General features: G+C 37.9%; 1 protein-coding gene across 5 annotated transcripts in view; it reads left to right on the top strand.

Annotated features, from left to right (window-relative positions):
- The window catches only part of PALLD (palladin, cytoskeletal associated protein), a 434,423-nt gene that overhangs the window by 16,477 nt on the left and 396,435 nt on the right, over window positions 1-21,511 (top strand). The window lies entirely within an intron of this gene.

Raw genomic sequence — 21,511 nt, forward strand, 5'->3', positions numbered from 1 at the left:
CTAGAGCACGGAGACAGCAATAAATAACAGTGAAGGGAGTATGCACTTAGAGTTAATAAGCACTCACACCACCATGTTCATTAGAATTTCTATACATTCTTCTGACTTCATTGTAGAGAGTATACCTTCCCCTGTGCAAAGATGTTAAGGGAAAAGAGACCCTGGCGTCCCCCTGCAGGGTTTCCGGTCATGATTCCATTGCCCAGCTGTGGGACCTTCGTCAAGGTACTCTACCCCTCTGTGACTCAGTTTCTTCGTCTGTGAAATGGGAAGTATAATAATACCTACATCAATCTGTTTTATGATTAAATAAAATAGTACATGGGGGAAAATTAAAGCAGTGCCTCGCAGCTAGTAACTGCTGCATTAGTGTTATCTATTATCTTCATTATTTCTCATTTCTTAATTGTATTTGGCAAAATGAAAATAACATAACAAGTCAGGATTTTATTACAAAAATAATGAATCTTCACTTATCTTGGAAGTTTTGCTTTTATTCATGCAGAATGCTTTACCTAAATTACATAAATTTTAAAAAGTTAACTCAATGGCCGGGCGCAGTGGCTCATGCCTGTAATTTCAGCACTTTGGGAGATCGAGGTGGATGGATCACCTGAGGCCAGGAGTTCGAGACCAGCCTGGCCAACATGGTGAAACCCCCTCTCTACTAAAAATACAAAAAATTAGTTGGGCATGGAGGCATGTGCCTGTAATTCCAGCTACTCAAGAGGCTGAGGCACGAGAATCACTTGAACCTGGGAGGCAGAGGTTGCAGTGAGCCAAGATCACACCACTGTACTCCACTTCAGCCTGGGTGACACAGCGAGACTCTGACTCAAAAAAAAAAAAAAAAAGTTAAAATTATTTGATTTGGAAAAAATGGTAAAGTAGGCATCACTGGCTAAAGATTGTATTGAAACACTGGTACTTTCTTATTAATTGCATTTCGCAGATCACAAACTTCCCTGTATCTCTGATCCTATGCTCACTAACACAAGCTTTGCTAGTGTTGGTTTCTTAATCTGATATCATTGTGCACACACATGAAGTAAACATTAGCATTACTGGCTGAAAAGCGATGTGATTAGAGGTGGGCAATTTCTTCCCCCGACCAATCTGTTCAACTAATTCACCTTGAGTCAGCTTTACAGCAATGTTACTATAATTCTTTAAGAAACTGACAGCAGGGGGCAGTAAAAAACTTTTTAATGTGTTCATTTAATTAAATGTCATTCTAAATTTTGCATTTATATGTTATTTATGTAGATTATTTATATACATGAAGAATTTGTTTTTTACATTTTACCTTTGATAGAAATGAATGTTTCAGATTCTATTTAGATTTTTTAACCTACCAATCTTGCCAACAAATAATTTTCATTAGACATTCATTCTCATGTCACTCAAAACAGTTCCACAGGTTTTCAAACTACATATAGTTCTACCTACATTTACTTCCAAAATAACCCTTAAAGTATACTACAACCTTTTAAAAAATGACAGAAAGCAGTACATTTGGCATTGAAGGATTAATTCAAGTGAGCAGACCATAATGACTGTATTAAAATTCACTTAACCATTTGGTGATTCTAGGGGTCATCAAATTCACACTTCTGCCTCTTTGGGGGTAGCAGAACTAAAATTTAATTTCGTTACTGTCTGCAGTATTATTAACTAGTTTTCTCTTATCCTGCAGTCTATGAAAGTCCAAAGTTGACAAATTACACCCTTCCAGAATAATTAAGTCTCATAAAATGTTCCATTGTTGAAAGTTAGCTGGTCATGTTTGTATCCTGTAGAGTTTTTTGGGGGTTGTTTTTGTTTTTGTTTGAGAGGGAGTTTAGATTCACATTGAATTTTCTTAATTTCTGTTGCAAAGATCTTGATCCTCCTTGTCACATATTTGTAAGTGTACCAGACGCCTAAGAACATTGAGCTCTTTTGACCACATGAGACATACGACAATCATAAGAGACAATCTTTGAAGGAAATTTTCTATCAGGAAGAAAACCTTTATTAAAGATTTCCTGCAATGGGGCATTTTAGAACCTTGCTCAGACTATATCAGTCCAGAGGACCTAGGACCTGCAGCTTAGGCAGACCTATTGATTGGCAGGCCATCTCCTGAGGTCATAGAAGCAGTTGACAGACGTGTGGAGAGGCAGGGGATGTCAGGAGAATCTAAAGCAAGCCATAAGCAGAAGCCCAAGAGACACTGGTTGGTGAGAGCAGAGACGCTCCTCAGTGTTGGGTAGTCGGCAGCTGTACTGGGAGGTGAGTGAGGTATGGTGCCAAAAAGCTTGGCACTTGGCCAATGGAAAGGTCCAGGCTGACTTATAGGGAATGCACCACAGGAAAACATGGCAGCAGACAGTAGGATCAAGATACAGGAGCTGGAACACAGGGAGAAAACTTTACCTTGCAAGAGTTTAAGCAAGTGAAAGTTAGGACCATAGCTCCAGAAAGACAAAAACAACACAGCAGAATCTTAGTGACTAAACTGGGTCCAGATTAGGGAAACCAACTGCTAGGTTAACATGCCTGGGCTACTAAGCAGCTAGCTGGAGCTTAAACAATAGAGATTGTTTGCTTTGGAAAGCTGGCATGATGAACCTTACAAATGTGGATAAAGTAGCCCCAGCTCAGGGAAGAAGTAACAAAAACTAGGCCAGTCACTTCAAGGCAAGGCATTTGTGCTTCATATACAGCCACTTCGCCCTCTCACACTGTGTGAACACCAGTTATGACTACAAACAGGACTGAAAATATGTTTTCCTCCTTTATTCTTACATATCCAACAAAATCCCAACAAGAGAAAGAGCTGATAGAAAAAACTGTATGCATAAAAACGGAAGTTATATACAATTGAGGTAGTATTCACATGATACGCAAATTGTATTAACAATTTGAATTACTACATTAAATGAAATCAAGTGAGAATTCATTTTTTCTCTGCTTATGCTCAAATGTTCCATATTCTCATATACTCCTTCCAAACAGCATAACGACCCGTTCCCTGACATCACTCACCTTCCCTGTTCTCTCCACTCGACTTTTGTGAGTTGGTAAAAAATTTGTGAATAATTTTAGTTCAGAATTACCTCTGGTATTATAAAAAGGAGGCCTTATATTTTTAAAGGTATTTATTTTTAAAAGTATTATTTATTTATTTTAAAAGTATTTATACCTTTAAAAATATTTTATCAACTGTATGTTTTAAACCATTTAAATGTAAGGAGACTGGAATCGAAAACTGAAATGATATGCTACTACTAGTGATACAAAAATCATTCATTAGTCATGGAGACTGGAGTATAACCCAGCTCTTAGGATTCTTGATCCTGTGCTGCAGTTGTTAATGAGAAGACTTAGCCACTGTCACTGCGGTGTTAGAAGTTATGCATGGCTTACTGACAGCCTCCAGAAATGGAGAGAGTGGAATAGCCACCTTTAAAAATCTACGCTTGGAATTCATATTCCAAATATCTTCAAAGAAAATGGTAGCCTGGCAATTTTCCAGTATCTTTCTATATGGAAAAAGAAAATAAAGCCCTTCATGGGTATCCTTCCCTTTTTTTGTATTAAGTTAATAATGGTCAATCAATAGAAAAAAATTTTTTTAAGGTGGGGACAGCGTAGAAACATTCAGTGTTGGGTAGTTGGCAGCTGTACGGGGAGGTGAGTGAAGTGTGGTGCCAAGGAGCTTGGCAATTGGCCATTGGAAAAGTCCAGGCTGACGTACAGGGAATGCACCATGGGAAAACATGGCAGCAGGATCAAGACACAGGGACTGGGACACGGGGAGAAACTATGTTATTCTCCATCAAATTACTACAAATAAAGTTATTCTTCAGAAAATAACTACAAATAAAACAAAGCATTCCCATTTTATCTACAAGTAGTCCAAACACATCTTTATATTAAGTTATTAAGGTAAATGTGTACATATGCCAAAAAAAAAAACACTTTTAAACACCCTACTTTTATAGTAAAACTGGAATCCAGCAATGTGCTTTAATAGTCTAAATACAATTACTCATATCTAATCATAAGATACCTACTAGGTCATCATTGTTAGCCTTGTAAAGTTTTATTTACTATATACAATTAGAAGTAATACAATTATTTCTTTTTATAATCAAAACACAGCATATCCAATGCCTCCAATTAGTTTACATCAGCAAGACTTTGATCATCATCAAAAGCCAAAACAAGAGGATTAGCCATATCAAATCTATGTAATTCTGTCTGTAGAAATTTCCATCTCCTCAAAAACAACAGCAAGTAAAACAAGCCATCAATTTACTTTTCTTACTAAAGGTATCAGTATGTGGTATCTCCCATCTTTTGGCTGGTTTGGTTTTGGAAAATGTAGCAACAGCACCAGTAGCCAATAGTTTATGAATATTCAGTGCTTGTAAAGTGAAGATCCAGATGGCTTAGCCCAGGAGTATTGTTGTTAAAGAATATAGTCAACAATGAAATACCAGATAATACCATCAGATTATCAAAATGAAAAAATCCTGACAATACATGTGGTGTTACTGCAACATGAAATGTAAATAGGTATAACCAGTTTGAAGAACTGTTTTATGATACACAATTAACTTAAGATGTGCATACACTAAACCTTTATAGAATACACAATTGCCTACTTGACCTCACTATTTGGATGTCTGATAGTCTTACCAAATTTGTCCAAAACTAAACTTCTGATTCTCCTGTCCTCCAAAAACCTTCTCTTTCCAAATCTTCTCCATGTCAACAAAACACAACTCTCCTTCCAGCTCTTCAAGAAAAAACCCTTGAAGTCATCCTTGACCCCTCTTTTTCTCACACCCCAAATCCAATTCATCCAGCAAATCCAGTTGGCACCACCTTTAATGTCTCCAAATCTGACCACTTCACCCCACCTCCATAAATGAGGCTATACATCAAGCCACCATCATCTGTCTCTTTGTTATTTGCATTACCTTCCAATCCATCTCCTTGCTTTCGTTATTGTACATCACAGTCTACACAGCACTCAGAGTAATTCTTTGTAATGAAATCATGATCACAGCACTGCCCAAACACCATCCAGGAGCTTCTCACTCAGTCTGAGTAAAATCCATAGTTCTTATACATCCTAATCAGGCCTCATCTCTCTGACTTCACCTCTTGTCACTCCCCAAGCTTAGTCCACTCCAGCCACAGTGGGGTTCTTGGCTGCACCTCCATCACACCGCCAGGCTTGTTCTTGTCCGGGGCCTGTGCACTTTCTGCTCCCTCTGTTTGTAAATCTCTTTCCCCAGGTATCTGCAGGATTAAATCCTTTATCCCCTTCATATCTCTATCACCTTTACCATATGGCCTCCTATAAATACTCTATGTAAAAGAAAGGTCCTACCTACCCCACTCTCTATTCCACTCTCTTGCTTGTTTTTCTCCATAGATCTCATATGATACACTGTACATTTTGTTTAATTTTTGTAGTTGTCTTTCTTCCTTCACTAGAATATAAAATCCTTGGGTGTTAAGGACTTTATCTGTTTTACTCACTTTTGAGTCCTCAGAGCCTAGAACAGTGTCTGGCATGTAACAGGTGCTCAATAAATTTGTGCTCAGAAAACTGGAAAGAACCTAAATATTTATAAAAGAGAAAACAGATAAATTGTGATATAGTCACACAACAAATGAACTAGAGCTGCATGTATCAGGATATATGAAACTCACAACCATAAAATCAACCAAAGAAAAGAAAGTTGTAAAAACTTACACATAAACTAGATGGACAGATGTTTGCATATGAAACTACATTTGCAAAATAGTACTATTTCAGGCTTACGGATGTAGTAGGAGTATAGAGAAATGTGTGGGAATGAGGAACACTAAATTCCAGACAGCAGTAACCTTTGAAATAAAGCACGCGATTTGTGGAGAGTCAACTATGTTGGCAGTGTTTCATATCTTAAGGCGGGTAGTAGAGACACAGATATAAACTACATCATTTTAATACTTAATAGTGAAAAATACTGACTTTTATGTTAATCTACTATCCTTATGATGTATCATTAAGTTCAGCAGCAAAGTTTCTAATGAATACTATGATTTACTCCATAAAAACCATCCAGAAAATACCTTGGTGTTAAGCACTGTGAATCGGATAGGTTGGCTTTTAGCCATTTGTCCATATAATTTTGGGGATTGTTTTAGTTATATTTTAGAGCTTTTCAAATTTTTTTTGTTTTGAATTTATGGTGTTTCAGTAGAATATGTATTCAGTCTTGTGCCATGAATCTTTTATGGTATAGTCTATCTACTTTATTTGCTGCAATTAGAAAATCTATATATGAGCTTCTTGTTTTTAAGGAAAAAGTCTGCATTAGGCACACACACACACACACACACTATGGACCTGGTTAGGACTAGTGAAAGGGAATTTGAAAATTAACAAGTGCTGCCTGTCACTATCTCACCAACCCAACTGCCTCTCCTCCCACCTACATACCTAGACAATAGAAACAAGCACATTAGGGCAGAATCCATAAGAAAACAAAACCTAATTTTATAGTTGCCTATTTTCTCATTCTTTTATTTCTTAATTCATTTTAAATCCTTTTTTTCTTTCTGTGTATTTACATTGAATTGAAAAAACGAAAGCCTTTCTATTTTGCAGAGGACGATAAATATTCCCTAGAACACCAAATTGCTGATGAACTAGAAAGCAAAACAAATTCAACAAGAGAATGGCACCTTTGGCCAGGCATGGCGGCTCATGCCTGTAATTCCAGCACTTTGGGAGGCCAACGCAGGCAGATCACGAGGTGAGGAGATCGAGACCATCCTGGCTAACATGGTGAAACCCAGTGTCTACTAAAAATACAAAAAATTTACCGAGCATGGTGGCAGGCACCTGTAGTCCCAGTTACTTGGGAGGCTGAGGCAGGAAAACTAGCTATGCCTCTGCAGTAGTTACCTGCAAGGCCATCATTAATGAGAATATTGAGTCTATTTCTGCAGACCTTAGTGAAATGGAGTAATTCAGTATCCAGCAAGCCCAGGAAATATTGCCCTTGTTGCACAGAATTCTTGTTTAATGACTTGAATATTACAGAGTGGCAGCAACTGCCTTATCACCTCTTCTGGTCAACCCATGACACCATGATGTTATGAAAAGCCCATTCCAGCTGTACAAAAGCATAAAGCTGTGACAATGTTGCTCACACTGATATCTTAGTGAACCAAGAAGTAAGGCTGATATGCAAGGCAAAAGTGGACTATCACTATACAGTTAGAAGTTTGAAATGGTTATGACAGTCATCAGTATCTAGTCATGAGTAGCAGTAGCTAAATTAGACAGTAGCATCAGTTTATATCTTAATGGCCAAGTTTCTGGATTTAGCAAGAAAACAATAAACACCAAAATAAATTTAGCTGAAGAATAAAGGTAGAGATTTTGTTAATGTCTTTTGCTTTTAATTTGTGGTGTTTCAGTAGAATATTGCACGTAGTCAGTCTTGTGCCATAGATATATTATGGTATCATCTACCTACTTTACTTGCGCAGATGGCAAAAAACAAAACAAAAAAAACCCACCACCTGTATACAAGAAGCTTCTTCAGATAATCCCTTTGGAATTAAAAGGGCTTTGTGAAACAAGCATCAGAAGAGCTTAGTGGTTGACAGTAGAGGTTCTAGAGCTAGAATGTGACTCCTGGCTCTATCACACATCAGTTGGGTCACTGTGGCAAGTTATTTCAACTTTCTGTGCCTCAGTTTCTTTGTTGGTAAAATGGAAATAATAGAAGTACCTACCTCTAGGGTAAATATGAATGTTAAATCAATTAACACAGAGGAAGAGCTTGAAACTATTAGCATATCATAGTGTCTTAATAATGTATTATTTTAAAAGTTACTTATTAAAATGTTTACTTTTGTTGTTTATTGTCATTGACTTAGTATAAACTCCCTACACTCTACCTTTTCAAAAAGCTCTGACTCTGTTTCAAAACCTCTCTTTAAAATCTTCAGACTGCCATTCTCTTTTATACTACTAAGTATTCACAATGACATAGAGCCTATGGAGATGGAACACTTCAACAGCATAAAATAAACAAATGATTTATCAGAAATACAATACATCTTGAAAGTTGCTTTTAACTATGTGTTGAGTCCTAGATTTGTATCTCAGAGTCAGAATCATCACCAAGGCTGCCATGGAGTAGTGGGATATGTTCCCTTGGTCTCCGTATAACATACTATTTTTTATAAATTTTTACCTCACTTGACCTTCCGTTTCTTCACTGCTACAGGGTATGGGATCAAAGCCAAAGAAAAGTGATTTGTTTCCATCTCTACTCTTCCTTCATACAACTAATTATCTCCCCATCCTCTCTAAATCTAGAAGCTATGAAGGTTAGCGTACTATGGATTACTGTCGGTTTAGAACGGCCTCCAAAAATAAAGTCTCTTTGACTATTGTTTTCTTGCTGCTTTTGAAATTGTTTAGCAATTTCCCTCAGTTTGCTTTGTTAACACTTGCTAAACATTTGCTAGAGTTAATTGAAAGTGGTTCCCCAACACTTTAGCCACTCCTTATTTTTGTATTTCAATAATTTCAGCAGGAAGAAAAATCTAAAAATAATTTAAGTAACAAATGCAGGCTTTTCCTCAGCTAGATAAATCGACCTTTTATTTTGCATTTTCTTACTAAGTATTATACCATGCTGTAAAGCTCTCAAAAGGAAAAGGATGTGCTTTTTGGAAGTTTAATTTACTAGTATGCAAACCAGTATCAAATAGTTGTTTTGAAAGAATTTGACCCTGAAGTTTGATACCTTCACAGTGAAAACTACTCAATGTCTCAAATCTTTTCTGCAGAGTCTATTTTAAGTACTTTTCAACATGTTTCTTCATTTGCCTTGGGGCCGTACCTCCTCATGGATCACTGAATCTGCTTAAGCATAATTACAGCAATTCAAGGACTCCATTTAGACATTGCATTCTTTTGACGTTTTGGAGTTACTTTATAAAAACAACTGTAGCAAATACAATTTTAAGTATGAAACTTGATATAGCTTACTGTGCTGACCAAGATGCAAAATAGTTCTACCAGTTGGTGTTCGAATGATGTACAACAATAGAAATGGTTCCTTCCTATTTAATTTCAGTTGATTGGAGCCAAGAAATAGTATCCTATTGGATATCTGCTGAAATAGGACTAAACTACTGGTCTCCTGAACACTGATAGAGAAATCCAATCAAAAGCTTTGCGTGGCCAAAAATAATACTAATTGTAAGTGAAAACTAACTTTGTTCTCTCAGTTATGAGTTCCAATGGTGAAGTCTAGTTCCATATAACAGCGTATGGTAAATTAGGCCACAGAAACAAGCTTCCAGTCACTGTTTATATGATCCACATGTTGTGGTCCAAAAAATGTAAATAAAAATACCCTAGGGAATAAGGACTTTTTCCTAAGATGACAGCTTTTAGCCTTGGTTGCTGAAAATGGTGAGTATTTCTAGTGAAATTGAAAGCAAGTCTAGGGAAATGAATTTCCAAGTAACAGAGGAGAATCTTTGAGAAGGAGGAGAAAGAGGAGGGGAGGGAGGGGAGGAGAGGGGAGGGGAGTCGGGGGAGAGGAGGGAGGCGGGAGGGAGGAAGGAGGGAGACATGCAAAGAAAACTCTCATCTGAAGATGAATGGTTCTTTTAAAGTCAGAAAGATCTTCAAAATAATTTTCACCATGATACAGACGTTACAGACCACTGCTTTGACAGAGAATGTTCTAATTGTGTTAGTGCATAGAGAATGCAACAGATACACAGTTGTTGACATCTAGGGAGATGAGACAGAAGATGTTTCAGTTTAACACTTTAACATCTTTGTAATCAGAACTCCTTATAGAAAAGGACATACTTATAACAGATGTCAGATGACTCATTTTGTGGTTGCATTGCTTGTCCACATACAAATTTGGTCAGAATTGTCAGTTTAATTATTTACTTGGTCAGTACTATGTGCTGTTTCTTTATTAGCGGTTCCTAAAATAATGGTATCTTGTGGTGATTGCATGTTAGATTCAGTGAATTACAAATTTGTTGTCTCCATTTGAAAAATAACATACTAAGATATGAATAGTTTAGCAAAACTCCCCAATTGTCCTGTTACTGGTAGGGATGGAATTCACACTGAGACAAACTGGCTCCTGGGTCTGTACTCTTTTGTTTCTAATTTTTATGGCTACATAGTAGGCATATGTATATATGGGGTACACGAGATTTTTTGATACAAGTATGCAGTGTGTAATAATCACATCATCATAGAAAATGAAGTATCCCTCCCCTTGAGCATTAACGAATCAGTACATTTTAACTGCTATACTCTACTGCCATAGCCTTCTCAAGATCTATCTCAATGGAGTTTGGGTGAGTCCTCCTGACCATCAGAAACACCACCATAGATACTGAGCAGTTCTCTAAAAGCAAACCTCGTGAATGGCTTCCTTCCATTGCCCCCAGACAATGTTAAGAAATCTTAAAAAAGAAAAGAGCCACGATTGATTCTTTAGTGGTCCTCATGAGAAAACTGTGCTGTATACATTCCCAGCCCACTTTGAGGTGTCACATGAAGAAGAGCCGGCATCTTTACTCATAACAACAACCTTCCTTGATGCAACTTGTGAGGGCCTGAGCTACAGTGCCTCCTCTATCAAAGCCATTTTGATGGGTTTCTCTCTTTCTCTTATAAACAGAGCACTGATCCCAAGCAGAATATAACAGATATGATTTGCAATCCGTTATAGTACTATTTAATCCTTATGTTTAGCTGCCAGAATTCCAATTAAGAATGTGTTGGCATATGTTGGCCAGAATCCTGAAACATGGAATTCTTCCATATGCCAAGTCAGAGGACACAGCATTGCTGCCTAAAATCAAGGAAGAAAGGGCCCCAACCACACTTTAGTACAAGTGACTTCTGATATACCTTTTCTACAAAAGACTATTGCAAAACACAATTCAGCAAGATTTTTTTATGAAATAAATAATTTTAACTTTGAACAGGGAATTAATAAGAGGGAAGCATGAAGACTGAAGAAATCAAATTAACTTTGGAACGAGAGACTGTTGTCACTGCAGGAAAAGTCAATGAGCACATCAAAATGAGATTCTTCAGCCCACAGTAAAATTGATCAGGGGGCCACATGGTATAGTGAATCTAGGTGTTAGGTGTGCAGACGAAGGATGATGTGCCTCAGTTTGGGGTCAGTTTCACTGACTGAACATCTGTGCTGCCCCATTGTACACACTCAGCTCTGCAAATATCTTGACCAATTCATTTTCATCCTAGATACTAGCAATTGGGAGAAATTTTTAATTGGAGGGGATTGGCACATACATTGTAAGCGCCCCATTTGTTTTACTATTTGTTAATGGAAAATGCCAATGTTATACCTCAAATTAAATATACTATCACTCTTAGTAATAGTTTAAACAAGATATTCCACAGAAGGACTAGAAGAATTACTCTAGTATGAGAGCTATTGTGTTTGGATTGTATTTTATTTTCTAAATCCTACTAGGATTTAGAATGCAGGTAAAATGATGAATCCATTAACAAGCTGTTTCTATCCTATTACAAATCAAAGTAACTTTACTACCACTGTGTAATATGCAACAGATAATTATATACCGTATAATATATAATGTATACCATAACACTGATGTTGCCAATTTTAAAATTTTATACTGATCTAGTCCCTTTCACCTGCAAATCTTAAAATCTTAACATTTGTTCATCCAGTGTACTATGTAAAATGGCTTTAGCTCTTTGGAGTTGGAAGCTGTGTCTTCTAACATGGCCTAGGAGCAGCCCCTGCCTTCCAGTATAGAGTTCGGCTTCCAATACACATCTCAAGAACCATGGTTTTTTTTGGAACATGAGGCCAGCTCTTAGCTACCTGCAATTCAGAATTGGTCTCAGCAGTTTCTTGACCCTTCATGGGGTCATCTTCAAGTTCTGAACTGCCACACATGTGTTTCTTCTCTTTGCCTTTGGATGGTTTTCTGGCTTTCAGATTTCGATCTTTGGATTTTGACAAATCAGAAAAAGATCAAACCCAGCCAAAACCTGTCTTTCATTACAGTTTGTTCTGGTTGAAATGTTAAATTTTCTCACATCCATGGAATTGAAGCAAATTATGATCCAAAATGAAAGAGGAATTGGGTTCATATTTCTCTCTCACATCCACATTGCAAATCAGTCCTTTTTCACTCCCCATATTTAATGATATCTGTTGTCCTCTTGCCTCACTTTCTGCCAGGAGGTCTTCGTATCCTCAGGTAGGTCTATAGAAACACAATTTAGTTTTCCTTTCATCATGGAAACACAATGCTACACCTGTACTCATCATCTGTGCTTAAAGCCAATGGATGATGGGGGGGGCAAGTGTTAGAAATTACCCAAGGCTCTTAGCACCTGGAGTGTTTTCTCACAGCCTCACCTATATGGATAATTTTGTCAGTCAAATAGAGTAAGTGGATCCTAGTGATCAGAGCAGGAAGCAAGCTTGAAGCCAGGGGTTAAAAAAAAAAAAATTAAGAGAAGCAAATGAAGGCTCCAGAAAGGGAATCTGAAAGAGACAAGGTGAAGGATTAGAAGCAGATGGCATGAGGAACAGTTCCAAGAAGCAATGAGAAAAGGCAGAGCTGGTGCTAGTTGAGTGCTAGAGACCATTACAACATCCATATCCCAAATGGTTCCAGATCAGACCTCACAGGGAATGAAATTAATATGCAACAGTCTCCTCCTTTGCCAGCTACTCATGGCATTTGCCTCGGCTCTCTGTGAAAAATTGTGTGTTCTCACAATAACAAACATGTATGCGACAGCAATCCTCTCAAGGTGACAAGAGTCATTGTTGAAGAGTCGTGGTCCCAGCATGTTGGGGGGCTGAGGCCGGCAGATCACCTGAGGTCAGGAGTTCAAGACCAGCCTGACCAACATGGAGAAATGCTGTCTCTACTGAAAATACAAAATTAGCCGGGCATGGTGGCACATACCTATAATCCCAGCTACTCAGGAGGCTGAGGCAGGAGAATCACTTGAACCCGAGAGGCAGAGACTGCGGTGAGCCGAGATCGCACCATTGCACTCCAGCCTGGGCCAAAAAAAAAAAGAGTCATGCTCATGGCATTACTTCCTTATGACTTTGAGTAGGATACAAAAGGAAATAAAGACAGTAACCTCTTTGGGGTTCTGTACATCTTCACAAAGGCTTTCTTCATAGATCAGAAAAGAAACTTAAATATTCCTTTGGTTTAAGCTGCCACAGAACTATGTTAAGATTATTAAAATATAAGTCTTTAAATATTAGGATCATAAGTCTGCCCTTACTACTTCTGCTCCATTATCCTCTAGCTCATCATCTTCCATAGACCCTGACAGATCCTCCTCTTCCCACTCTTCTCCACCCCACTGTCTTGCCCTGAGTGGCTGATCCGTGTAGACTAGAACAAACTCCTTCAGGATTCTGGTTGGGCGAAGTCCTGGAGAGCCCTGGCAGATCAGAAGGAAGAAAGAGAGGAACTCAAGGTACTTAGTGTCCCATCTTCCTCCTGTGGGTTTGCTTTGGTCCTCCAAGTCAAATGAAGGTCTCCACTCAACACAAACTTCCCTGTGTTCAGGAAAGTGCATCCACTCTCTGTTCCTTTAGGGTTAGGGGTGGTGGCAATTCTGCTTTGTAGTCCCCAGGTGATGCCTTATCCCTGTGGTTTCCTCATACCCTGAGGACACCTTCAGATCTAATCTTTTCATGAAGCCCTCCTTGTGTTGTTTGGGTTTTAGTGTGCCCACTCTTTCTAGCTGGGACCACAACTGCTACATCCTCCTCCTGATTGCCCATACCTAAAATGGCAATGATCCATAATTATTATGCAGATATGGTGACACAAGCAATTCCTGAAATGTTTTCCTCTGAAATTGCTAAGGATTACTCACAGGCAAGTTACACAGCTTCAAAATTACTTTTCCAGCTCTATATTCCCTATTACTTCTCACTGTTTTGCTTTTAGACTTTTTAAGTAAACTTCAACTCCAATTCTATAACTTAGTAAAAAAATCACATTGATATGAAAGTCCAAAAAGACATTAGATGTTGTAAGTGGAATTTTCTCATTCATTCATTCTCTGTCAATGAGAAATGCAATGACTAACACTAATGGAGTGCTACATGTGTCTGGCATTTTTTACAAAGGACTTTGTATACTGTCTCTCATCCAGTTCTCTCGCAAGCTCTGTAGGGTAGGCTCTGTTATTACAAGTTTTAAATGTGAGAAAACTGAGACTCAGAGAGGTAGGCAAACTACCCAAAGACATAACCCGATAGTAATGTGTCTGGGATTATTAACACCAAAAGTTGGCTCTTTGGTGGAATTTGTAACCATGAGTGATTCATACATTTGAAGTGGTGCTTGAGTTATTTAATGGTACATAACAAACCACTCCAGAACTTAATGGCTCAAAACAATTTATTATTTTCTCTCACTTACTAGTCTATTTGAAGACTGGCTACCACAGGGGAACTCAGGCATTTTTTTCACGTCTGTTATCCTGGAATGAGCAAACTCTAATGAGAATAAAGAATACAGAATATCATGGAGTTTGGATGAGGACTGTGACACAACAGGGTTAGAGTTTGAATTAGGAGTCACGCCAAAAGGAAGGTAGAAAGGAATCCAAATCAATGGAAAGGAGGAAGTAACTAATATAAGAACCAGGTGTGCCATTAAGAATTATGCTTTGGGCCAGGCATGGTGGCTCACATCTGTAATCCCAGCACTTTGGGAGGCTGGGGCTGGTGGATCACTGGGGGCCAGGAGTCGGCCAACCAAGCGAAACTTCACCTCTACTAAAAATACAAAAAAATTAGCTGGGCAAGGTGGCACATGCCTGTAATCCCAGCTACTCTGGAGACTAAGGCAAGAGAATTGCTTGAACCAGGAGGTGGATGTTGCAGAGAGCTGAGATTGTGCCAATGCACTCCAGCCTGAGCAACAGAGCCAAACTCTGTCTCAAGAAAAAAAAAATGTGTTTTGCTCTTCAAAATCTGACTCCCTGCCTCCGTCATGCAACCTGCAGCATAGTATGAGTGCAAGGGCAGGGAGCCAGGTGAAGGAGGAGAATGGTACACAATTAAGAAGGGCATGGCTTCCCCAGGCTCTCACTGAACTGCATTAGCACATGACGATGGAAAGCCTTCAGCTAGTTTTCCCACCAAAAAAATGAATCTGGTAAATCATTATGTTTAACTTACATCTGTTTTATTAAAACCTAAGAACAATCATTTAATATAAAAATGTTTTTTGAAACATTTTATTACCGAAAACTATCTAAGATCCAACTCAACCATGGCTTCTGTAGTGGGAGTTCTCAGCAGACAAAAGACAATTACAAAAATCAAATAAAGCTGTTATAATTTTAAATCAAATAATTACAGACAAAATGACTAAGTATTGATACTTTTGTTTTTAAAAATAAAAACCAGGCTAAATGAAAATAAATAAAGAATTGTTGCAACTAAAGCAAAGCATATACCTTCTTCATCTAAAATATTGGCTTACATGTTTATTTTCATTTTAATGAAACCCAGCCCCTGTACAGTGTGTGTAAACGTCAAACTAATTTTATGTTTCTCAACAAGGTTTCCCATGACTCTAAATGGTGCACATTTAACAATATTTTATATTTCATTATTACTATGGCCCTCTGGTTCTCTGTTAGAACAATTACATACTGTAAAGAATTAGAAGAAGGACAATTACATACTGTAAAGAATTAGAAGAAGGACAATTACATACTGAGAAGAATTAGAAGAAGTATTTGAGGATTTACTCTCCAGAATAGTGACTGAATATAGTTTGATAGAAATGGAATAACAACAGCTAACTCTAATTTATCTACTGCAATTGGTAATAAAGGAAGATAGTTAAGCTCTCAAAATCTGGAAGTCTGATATTTTAGCCAACAATCTCAACCTTCTCATTAAACAAAATATTTATTTGCAGATAAGGCCTCTGCCCTTATTCTCTCATCTTGTTATTGATGTCCATTACATGCATTTGGAATATGTTATGCATGTGATGGACATTTATAAAACACTCCTTGAGGGTAAAGCTCTGTTGGGTATTGGAGGGTACAAAGACTCAATCCATCCCTTCAATAAACCTAGAACTGCAGGAGAGTGATAGACACCTGCAACGGGAAGTTCCTGCCTCTCACAATATTGATATAATTGGCTCCTCCCCTCACCAATTTTATGGTTTGTGAAAGTTCAAAGCATGTCTTCCATATCTTTTCTCACCTATTGGACTCCTGTTGCTGCATGTGCTGCTTCTGTGATGCATTGAGTGGACTCAGATGTGAAAGTGCACCGTCTCTTTGAGGTCACATTTAACAATTTTTTATTCACATTTATGAGCCGAATAAACTTCACAGAAGATGGTGTAAAAGGAGACAGATGAGGAACTTACATCACAGGAAAGTCCACAATCTGTAAGTGAGCCAAGAAGGCAGATCATCTGGAAAGCTAAATATCATTTTAAGACATTCACATTCTCCGATAACCATCAATGACCACTATTCACCTCTCTCTCCAAACCGTGCTTTCTTCTCAGCTTTCTCTAACCTGGATTACTGTAGAAGCTCCAGATTCTCTTCCCTCTAATAAACAGGGAATGTCCCCCTCCTCTGAAGTCTTGGCACCATCTGATACCTAGATATTCCCAATAGAGAATCCAGTCTCTGGAAGAAGTATTTGTGCAAATTACGGAGCATACTTTAAAAATATTCACCCTTTTGTCAAACACCCCTAATTCAAGGCATGAATAAAAAGGCCTGGAAAATAATAATGTTATGATATTATTAGGGATTGCTTACAGTAGTAAGATTTCTTGATTATGTATGTGTGAATATATATAACTGTGGGACCATGTGGCGATTTTTCCCCCTTTTTCTACTATTTGTTTCAGAATGGTAATAAGACTGCTTTGGAGTAACAAAAAAAAATTGCTTAAGTAGACTAGCTATAAATTTTAAGCTGATGATGATCAATCTGAAATGGATGGTTATACCCAGAACATTATGATTATTTTGCCTGAACAAATTACAGAGAAGGCTGCCTTCAAATTTTTGGACAGGATATCCCAGGTAAAGATGGAATTCATCCTGAAGCAGAGGAGTGATATAACACCAATCCCATTATCACTCAGTGTCCAGCACTCCAGACGAGAGCAAAGCTGAAAACTCGGCAGGTGTGAATGACTAACAGTGGACACTAAGTGATACCATTCACATACCTTCTGTCCCCATGACAGAAGAAGATCGGCCTAAGAAACTCAGGAAGTGAAGCTTATACAGTGAACCAAAAAAGTCAGGCCATGCATGCTTAAGGAATACTCCCTGAAAAATCACGAATGCTGATAGAAAAACCCTCCCTCACCTTGATGCTACTACAATGAAGATACAATGTAGGTAAAAACACTGTCTTCGTAAAGTCTTGGCCACCAGGTCAACAAAAACAGCCGCCCTACAGAGGTCATGTTAAACAGAGAACCACTCTATCTCTGAAGTAAATCTTTTCCTGCTTTGGCAATTGAGGGGTTGGAGTTTTATAGGGGAAGGGGGAATCTTCCAAAAGCCCTTTTTTTTTTTTTTTTTGTAAGATTTTTACTTCTCTTATTTTCTTTTAACCTTTAAGTTCAGGAGTACAAGTGCAGATTTGTTACACAGGTAAACTTGTGTCTTGGGGCTTTGCTGTACAGATTATTTCAGCACCCAGGTATTAAGCCTAGTACCCATTAGTTATTTTTCCTGATCCTCTGCCTCCTCCCATCCTTCACCCACTGGTAGGCCCCAGTATCTGTTGTTCCCAGCTATGTGTCCATGTGTTTTTATCATTTAGCTCCCACTTATAAGTGAGAATGTGCAGTATTTGGTTTTCTGTTCCTGTGCTAGTTTGCTAAGGATAACCGCCTCCAGCTCCATGCACATCCCTGCAAGGGATATGATCTCGTTCTCCAAAAGCCCTACTCTTATTCCCTACAGGGAAATAAGATCTTCCCTACTTCATAGGAAACATAGCACATTACTTATACCAGTCCTCCTAAGTCTTCATTCGTAAACATAGTCTAACTATCAGAATAGCCAGGTATTACAGGAAAACAAGAACTTGGTTTCTCTGTCTCCACCAAAATGAACAAATAGGACCAATCCAAGAATAAGCTGAGGTATCTCAAGAAAAAATTTTAGAAGAGAAGATTTTCAAATCCCAGCTAACAATAGAAAAATACAACATCAATAAAAATAACACTATATTGTTTTGGGAAGAAGTAGGACATAATAAAATTAGGATAGAATTATGTAAGTAAAAATTTCAGAGGATTATCTGAAAAATCAGAGGATAAAGATAATTATCTTGTAGATGAAAAAATTACATTTCTTAAAATGTAGATCACACAGGAAAAGACATCATAAATAGGGGAAAAGGATAGAGACTTGAGGGAGATTCACGGAGGCCAAGGTGCATTCAGTAGAATTCCATAAGAAGAAATCAAAGATAATGAAAGAAAGGGAAACCATTGAAAGAAATATTAGAAGAAAATTAGCTTTTGCTGAAGAAATACAGGAACCTTCTGATTGATTGAAAGACACATCAATCAAGCATTGGGCAGGATAGATGTTTAAAAAGTAATAAAGCTCTTGATGCAATTTCAAGATGAAGAGACAATTCTAAAAGCTTCTAAAGAGTTAAAATACGTTACCCAAAATGAAGAATCAGACTAACACCTGACATTTCACCAGAAGCACTAAAACCCTTGAGGACAATAATGCAAAGCATATTTGTGTGTATATGTTTTAGAAAGACATCTGGAAAAATATACATCAAACCTTTGGGAGTTGAGGGAGAAGACTCGCTTTTTACTTTCCACCTTGCTGTTGTTTTAATTTGTAAGGTCATCTTTTATTACTTTTATAACTAAATTCTTTTAAAAATCTCTTTCCCTTCTAATTAATTCTATCCATGGACAGAATTCTATCCATGGACAGAATTAATTAGAAGGCAAAGAGACTAGACGCTGTTACCTCAATTAGAATGTTGTTATAACAGTCACTGGCGAGAAACTGAGAGGGGAAGAACCTACAGTAATAGAAATGAGGGACCTGAATCAAGGAATGTTTTGAAGATATTTTTCATGATTTGGTGAGTTATTGAAATCAAGAATAAAGGAGAAAAACAATAAAGGTGATTCCTACAAGCCTGAGTGACTAGATGACTAGATACACAATTACGCCATCCAGATGAGAAAGACCAAAGGAGGGATAGATTTCTGTCAGATGTTAGGAAGAAGTCCATACAATGTTTACACTACAGACTTGAGTCTGAGGTATAGGAGGAGCATTCATATAAAGGGTCTTGCCTGTGGTCTGAAATGGAGGCTGGAGCTTGGGAGAGATGTTGACTGGAGAGACAGCTGGGCCGTGGGGTGAGCAGACAAGAAAGAAAAGGACTCATGACAGATCCATGTGGAGAGCCTGCACTAGGGAAAGCTGAGGGAAGAGAAGCCAGTGCCACAGGAGAAGGAGTGTTCATAGGGAAAGGAGGATCTGGAGAGATCAATGTCACAGCTAGAGGAGGACATTTTCTCCAAAAAGGAGAAGGATTTGCCACATTGAGGAAGACAAGAAGGAAGAATTGAAATGCAAGTTTTTGACAACTAACAATGTCATCTCTTCTTCAGGAATTTCAGGTTAATAAATATTTGAATGGCCCAATAATCTTGTATAACATACTATGGTCCATTAGGCTGTTCTCATATGGGCATCTCTTCGTTACGAAGGGGCTTTTAACAAATTAAGCAAGGCAAAAGTAGAAGACCTCTTGCAAGGCTGCACTTTATCTAGATTTCTGGAGAAAACATGGAGTCAAGGAGTCCACCCCTTAGAGATGAGTCTCCAGAATTCCAAGCTGAGGTCAATTCCTGAACCAGGAATACCAAGTTCAAGGAAAAGACGGGCTGAAGTCAGGACACAGAGGTGAGACCAAAGCCACCAGGAGGAAGATCACAGCCAGAGACCAGACAAGGAAGACAAAAACACCGGTAGCAAATGTGTTCATCTGAGAGTCAGTCAGAGGACATATTAACAGTGGCACTATGAGGCTAATACCTCCTTGACCTTCAATTATTTCTTGCCTGCCTTATTAGGGAAATGAATTGTTATCTGATAATATTTCCCACAGAAGAAAGTGTTAATCATTTATCTTCTCAAGATCTATGACCTATAAAATATGCATATAGAGAAGATTGATACTTTTCTAATATGTATTATGATGAAAGAGAACTATTCATTTCAAATGGTATAATAGGGCAAGTGGTTCCTTCATCATTCTTGGCTTTTGTATCTTCCATTGAACACATTTTCTCTTCTGAACTTCTCCAGTACATATTGCTAATAGCCCATGTCTGCTTCTAATCATTTATTACCTCCATACTGTCATCTTTTCAACCACATACATTGTATCTTTCCCTCTGTAATCATGACAGCCCACAGGGGCACCAATTCTGTCTTATTCTCCTTTGAATCCTCTATAGCTACTAGAATAGTGTACATAATAGGTTATCTCATAGTAATTGGCTGTCATTTATCACATTACCCAAAGAAAATGACTACTGAGGATTATTCCGAATACAACCTCCATATCTGCATCTGTGGATTCAACCAACCTCAGATTGAAAATATTTGAAAAAAAATAGTGTCTGTACTGAACATTTACAGACCTTTTTTCTTGTGATTATTCCTTAATAATACAGTGTAGCAACTATTTACATAGCAGTCATATCATATTAGGTATTCTGAGTAATCTGGAGGTGATTTAAGGTATACTGGAGGATGTACATAAGGTTTTATGTAAATACTACATTATTTTATATCAGGAACTTGAGCATCTCTGAATTTTGGTATCCAAGGGAGGTCCTGGAACCACTCCCCCACAGATACGGAGGAATGACTATATTATTTCCTTATATAGGTCTTTACCCTTTTTAAAGTATTTTAAGGTACATAAGATCTCTTGATTTTCACAAGAATTAAGTGGCTTAAATGGGAGAGAGGGTGGATTACCACTTAATAGATGAGTAAACTGAGCTTCAGATAATTCAATGATTTTCCAAAAGATTCAGTATTCAAACTACAGTCTACATTTCTTAATTCTTAATTGGGTTCACCTTCTACTATCAGAAGCTCTATTAATCTTCTGTAATTGAGATTCAGATAACTGAACCCACACATCCTAGGCCAGTGGTTCTTATGTGGTGGTGGCTGGGGCTAGGGGAAGACTTCAGGGGTGTATGCGTATACCGCTTTCCAAGAAGAGGTTGGAAAAGTGCAGAGTTATCATATGGTGGGTATCACAATGGCTGAAAAGTGATTGTGGCATTTAGTAGGATGGGGTGTTTAACACCTTGCAATACT

This window comes from Rhinopithecus roxellana, chromosome 2 (assembly GCF_007565055.1).
Source record: "Rhinopithecus roxellana isolate Shanxi Qingling chromosome 2, ASM756505v1, whole genome shotgun sequence".
NCBI classification, from domain to species: Eukaryota; Metazoa; Chordata; class Mammalia; order Primates; family Cercopithecidae; genus Rhinopithecus; species Rhinopithecus roxellana.